Source organism: Glossina fuscipes, unplaced genomic scaffold (assembly GCF_014805625.2).
Source record: "Glossina fuscipes isolate IAEA_lab_2018 unplaced genomic scaffold, Yale_Gfus_2 1, whole genome shotgun sequence".
Classification (NCBI taxonomy): domain Eukaryota; kingdom Metazoa; phylum Arthropoda; class Insecta; order Diptera; family Glossinidae; genus Glossina; species Glossina fuscipes.
In genome coordinates, this window is record NW_023998415.1 from 22,344,122 (window position 1) to 22,350,583 (window position 6,462).

The window sequence follows — 6,462 nt, forward strand, 5'->3', positions numbered from 1 at the left end:
TTTCATTTTTTGTTTAACACAATGTTTGCGTTTGATTTGGCAATTAATTCGTGCATAGTCTCTAGTTTACATGCATGAATGAATGCTTGTTTTTCGCTTGGTTTTGTTTATTTTTAATTAGTTTGCTTAAATTATCCCATTATTATCATTATCATTACTATCATTATATATGTTATGTATAATGTTGACAATGTGTCGGCATTTGTTTTAGATCTATTTAACCTTCATTTTTGTTTTGCTTTATTTTGTTTTTATTTTTTGCTTTTTTATTATCATTATTATTATTTTTGATTGTATAGAAATTTGTAGCATTTTTTTAAATGTTTATTATTTTGTTTTGTTAATTATTTTGACTTTAATTTGCTTAACTTGCTGTAGTATTATTTTTTCATCTTTTTTTTTTTTTGTTTTTGGTTTTTTCCTTTTGTTTGTAAACGTTAAACATTTGAATTGAGCAATAGGAGAGACATGTTGCACAGAAATTTTCTATGTTAACATAGCCAACGACAAATTATTTGTAGTATAGCTGGTTAGTTCGAAATTGTGGATATTGTTTAAAATAGTTTATTATTCTAAAAAATGTGTACTAAAAATGCAATAAAAAAAAATAGAAAAAGGATTGTCTTTTTTTTACCAAGCACTGGCTGGCATTAAGCGTACATTACAAAAATGTCCCCTAAGCCTAATGCATGGGGATCGTTTACTAAGCTAATAGTTATTGAGAATCAAATTTGAATTCATATATAATATGCTCACTATAGTATATCAATTTTATAAAATGTGAAAGGTTTTGTTTTAAGAACATCATAATAATAATCTTTTGTGTGCGAGTACATAATTACTTAAATACTAAAAATATTTTTGAAATAAATTTACATTACATTTCAACATATACATTCGCATGGCTGGTCTTTTGAAAATCAGGAGCATTATATAAATGCGTGTCTATATATATATATATATATTTAAGCGAGCATTTGCAAAAATAGTTAATGCATTGATAAATAGACTTATAAGCAAACAAGCACAGATAAACTAACACATGCATGCACGCACTCACAATTATATGTGATATGTGCGTAAGATTATTGATAGTTTTTCCTTTTTTTTTTTTTTTTTTTGTTTTATATTCGTATGAACAATTACTTCCTAATGCCAAGTAATTAAATTTAAACCACATTTTCAAGTAGTCAGTGATAACATATCTGCTTTGGAGAATGTAATTCTTCTCACCTCTTTCGGTATGTTTGTGTGTATTAAATCTTTACAGAAGAAAAAAAAAAAAAAAGTCAATAGAATTTCTTAAGTGTTTAACTTAAGCAATAAGCGTGTGATCACAGTACCATGCCAAAGGATTGAAAACCAAGTGCTATTACGAAATAATAAATGAAGTCAAGAAGTGTACAGTCCTTAAGGGCAATCACTTGAATTTATCTTTAATTTAAAAGTAACTAAACGTAAACGTAGTGAAAAGATGAATTAAAACTAAAATAAAAAAAAAAAAGCAGCAAATTAGACGCAGATTGTCGCAATTCTCAAGAACAATGTAAAGCCTTTTGATCTATGGCAAGTGCGATGAAATAAAGAAAGGAAGACATAGAGAAAAAAACCTGTTGTTTCTTTTAAAATTCTCCAATGCTTCGCTACCACTTCAATCCTTCTATTATTCGTTAAAGACAGAGAAACGCGTCATTTGGTTTCTAAACCATTGAGAAAATCTTGAAAAAAATATCGTTTGTTTTCTTTCTCTTCTTGACGGTAGCAAAATCCCCAGACGAATGAAAATTTCATATTTGAGTTACGTCCACGTCTGTAGATATAGTAATCAATAGCCGATATACGTCGATTATACTAAGCGAGAGTGGGACTTACATGCTGAAGTAAACATTTCAACACATTTTCCTCACTTTTTTTTCGGTCTCAGCCGCCTAGGCGTGCTTTTCATTATTCGCTTGAGGAGAATAACGTATTAAAAGAGATGACTTATTTACGAAATGATTTTGCTTTCTATGTCACCAAAGCTGTGTGTGGTTCAAAAATCAACTCCCAATTGCAGTTGCGAAAATTGAATTAATTGGGGATAATTGAATTCATCTGGCAATCTTAAATATCATGATTTGAAAGCAATTTCTCGAGTTTTAATTTAATACATAAATATATTTAATAGATATTATGAAAGAATTTTTATTATAACATCAATTACATCATCAATTACAGTCAAATTGTAATTAGCAATATGATAGCATTAAAGTTTGTTACTTATTGTGCGCTGTGTGAAAAATGTCGAGGCGCTGAGAAAAATTGTGAAGCTAAAAGAAGAAAAACAAATATGTTTGCCTCATCAATTTCATTTCGGCATTACGATCAAGAACTTGGTATTTAAGATGAAGAGGCATCAAACTGGCTAAGAGTTTCGTCTTGCACAAGCAACAAAAGCGTTCAGAAATGTGATATACAAATGTAGACATTCTCGATATACGTTCATGTAAAAATCGGAACTTCTTCTAAAAGATCGCTCCATACTGTCTAAATATGCTATGTATGACGAAAAAACTAACACGAATTTTAGGTGAAAATCTTGATCCAGTCCAGTCTCTGCTTATAGCAACCAAAAAGGAATTTTTTTAAAAGCCTTTTCGCCCTTTGAAGAATTTTGCAGTTGACGGTAAACATGATGTGCATCACAGCAGCAGTGCAAAGAAATTAAAGTGCCTGTCTTTTTTCATATAAATGTAGATAGAACTAGTTGCGGGCACGGCTATGATAAGGACGGGCTGTTGGTAGAGAGAGAGAGAAAGAGAGAGAGAGAGAGAGAGAGAGAGGTGGAGAAAGGGAGTAGTATATGTGAACGTTCAACCTACAAATAGAAATCTCAGGTGTCGTGGGGAACACAACTGCGGGTAGGTTCCTCCATTTCTAAGGATAATCGAATTAATGTTTCTCTACTTTTTTTGCTACATAAACTTATTTCCTAACGGGTTTTTTAGTGCGTTATTATACGCACAATATTATCATATATTTTTCAGATAGGGTCTACAATGCAATGTATAAAACTGATTCGTTTTAATTGCCGTTTAATTTTGATTTTCTATTCGTTATGTGAAAAAATAGACAAAAACAGAAAAGATTTATAAAATCTTTAAATATTCGTTTACTCGATGAGTTTGTAAAAGCTTTAAACGCGCTTGCTTCCTTTCTTGTGTTTACTTATTCTAAAATTGGGCAAAAGATAAAACCAATCGTCTTAATGTTGACATTTCATCTAATGGAATTACTAACGAATGCTTTAATGGATTTTTAAGTTTTATTTATTAAATTTACAATCAGTCGGATATTGCCTCTTAAAAGCAAAATAATTAATAAGAAATTGCAAGTTTGCTCTTAAAAATGAAATCAATGCTTTGCTTCAATACGAAACTAGAAAGGAGAAGCGATTTTTGTAGTCGCCTCGAGAACCTCATTGCACCACGATATCCGTAGAGAAAAACATAGTGACTTACGTTCCTGAGTAAGCAAGTTAATGTTGCATATTCTGATCGGAATGAATTGTAACAACAAAATTATACTCATACTTAACACTGTTCTATAAGCGAAAGAAATAAAAAAAACTCTGAGGAATAAAATAGACCAATCGATTTCGAGTGGCGCCATATAGATGGGAGATTGATGTACGTTTTTTTTGCTCTTGTATTCCAATCTAATTCTATAAAATCCAAGCTTTTACGGCAAATAATTTTATTTTATCTGTTTACCGATCTATTGGTAGAATTAAGAAACTTACAGACTACCAAAGGGATACTTCTTATCAAAGCTGCGGCCGAGCAACTAAATATGTGAATTACGAGACACATATGAAATAAATTCTCTGCTCATTTATAGCACCTTAAATATGCGGCTACCAAATTGTAATAAATGACGAGAAAAAATGAAAATTCCCCATGAAATATGCTCGGATTTTTTCTAATCAGCACATCAAGTGAACGAGATGCTAGACACAAAAACCCGATCTGCTTATTTATGCATAAGACATAAACATAAATATAATTTTTATACTTTTCAATCGAGAAACGCCTTGAGTATCATAAACTCTCGCAATCAAAATGTTATTATTATCATTTTTTTATTTGCTTTTCAGTATCAATAAATTTCATGTTTAAAAAAAAAAAAACAAAACAGTACAGTACAGCACAGACCGACTGCTCCATTACTAGAGCAGTCATAGAGAGAATCATTTCTTTAGCTGTTCTAGCTAAACGTTTATGAATGTATTAACATATTGCTATCTGTTGATTTCTTGTCAAACATGTGTCTTTTCTATATTTCTCCAGATATTAGGAAATATGAAAACAAAGATATAAGATAAGCAACATATGAAATGAGAAGACTTGTTTGCTCATCTCCTTGCATTGACAACATGGATTAGTGCGAATTTCATGCGGATACCGTATAATCTAAATATGTACTTTGCGAGAGGGGTAAAGTTTCTAAGTGGATTGATTTCTCAAGGCCTCAAAAGTGAACATTGAAAATGAGTTAGTTACGTTTGCTCCCAAGTGCCTGCATAGCTGTGAAAATGCGGAAACAATTTGGAGGGTAAACAAAAGGTCATATTCCAATTTCGTGTCAATAACTTATGTATTTACATTTTGTCGAGCCATTGAGTAAATGTCCTTCGTTCCAAATGTCTTTATTCCCAATTAGCAAGAAAATGAATGAATGATCTCGATAACGATAACTTTTTATTGGAACGTATCCAATATTCGCCCAAGAACGAATAGAATTATATTAGTTGTTAGAGGTATGTTAAATATTTTGCACCATTGTGCTCGGAATTGTATCAACAATAGCGGGCTTCCGGACATCTTTTTTATGTGCGACAACTTGAGCTTGTATTATGTAGTATAATAATGGTAAATATAATGTATAGCGTAACACACGCCAACCACTTTCAAATATAGCCTACTTGCGGGTATTTGTTTTCCTATCGCCACACAAATAAATGTACGTGTTTTCATGAAGCGGAAAGCAAGCCTTGTTAACTATAAATTCTATGTTAAGCACAAAAATTTCACAAAAAATAGTTTAGTTTGATTTAATGGGAATGTAAGAAATAAAAACGGAATTTGAAAGTAGAAACAACTACTGCACCGCTTAATTGTCGCTATCACACTTAAACCGCTCAGGTGCTATGAATTTATGCCGGTATGATTTAAAATTTTTTTTTTTTTCTTTCTTTTTTAATAATCGAAAGCACAAAAGCAATAGTTTAAATGCCCGCCTGTGTTTATATAAAAAAAAAAACGAAAAAACAAAAAAAAAAAAGATGTGAACATTTATACTGTAATGCATGAAGACGTCTTTCTTCTTCTCTTTTATTATCTCCGAATTGTCTCCTCTCTCGCCAAGTGCGTGTGTTGCGTTCACAAGTTTGACTTTCACTTTAACCAACACACTGCCACATTGCAATCATAACATTTTCAGGAATTATATAAAATACACACGCATACATACTGGCAGCTGTATGTTGCTGGCACTACTATTTATGTTGTTGCTCTTAATGTTGTTGCTGTTATTGCTGGAGTAATTATTAAAATTTTATCCATTTCCTTAAACCACTTTGCTTGTACTTTCCATAATCTGTACGCATGTAATGAAGAAATTTATTATAATTTTTTATGTGCCGATGTGTATGCCCGTACGTACGCATGTAAGGACTTTAGGTCTGTTGCTTATGTTTACTGGACTCATTGTGCGTATTAAATGCACATTTAATTTTAAATAACACTTTAGATGTAAAGAAAAACAAAAAAAAAAAACAACAAAAATACTTTCATCAAAATTGTTGAGTTTTTCGAAATACTTTCAATTTCCGGACGTTAAAAAAATAATATGAAAAACATTTCCTTAACGAATTTCACTTGATTACTTGGTACTGCTTAGCAATGTATTTTCTTTTATTTGAAATATGCATTTGCCTTTATGTGTCTGTTCAAATGTGTGAGAGTAGAAAAATTGAAATTCAACTTAAGAGTTTGATACGCGTTTCCGTATGATCGACCGTTACAGTAGACGTTCTAATAAGTACTAAAATTATCTTAGAATCGTAACGCTACTTAAACCCCAAAACAAAAATTTTATCATTGTTCGACCATGAGCAACTGTAGAATTTTAAGTGGCAGCAGCGGCAGCATCGCTCAACAAATCGTAAAAGCCGAAGCGTCTGCAAATGCATGTAAACGAACATCCTGCCTCCACTTACTACTATCACTTATCTCTATATAAATATTAACAAACTATGCCGTCCGTGTATGTAACTTGTAAAAACTCTCCACACGCGTTGCTCTATTTACAATTTACAACAGACAGTTACGTTATGTGATGTCGCATCAAAAGAACATTGTCCTCTGGCCCTGCAACATCTAAATGTGTAAACGAATCCCTTGTACACTCGCATACAGCATC

The 6,462-nt window shown here is 31.6% G+C and overlaps 1 long non-coding RNA gene across 3 annotated transcripts; it reads right to left on the reverse strand.

Annotated features, from left to right (window-relative positions):
- Nucleotides 1-373: 373 nt before the first annotated feature.
- On the reverse strand, nt 374-6,256 carry LOC119632165. 3 transcript variants are annotated; one of them, XR_005246748.1, is made up of 2 exons: nt 5,512-6,256; nt 374-572 (listed from the first exon to the last, which is right to left on the reverse strand). It is a non-coding gene; the product is annotated as an uncharacterized LOC119632165 (long non-coding RNA). The 3 variants fall into 3 exon arrangements; XR_005246746.1 differs by having other exon boundaries at nt 374-586; XR_005246747.1 differs by having other exon boundaries at nt 374-586; nt 5,508-6,256.
- Between the last annotated feature and the right edge of the window lie 206 nt (nt 6,257-6,462).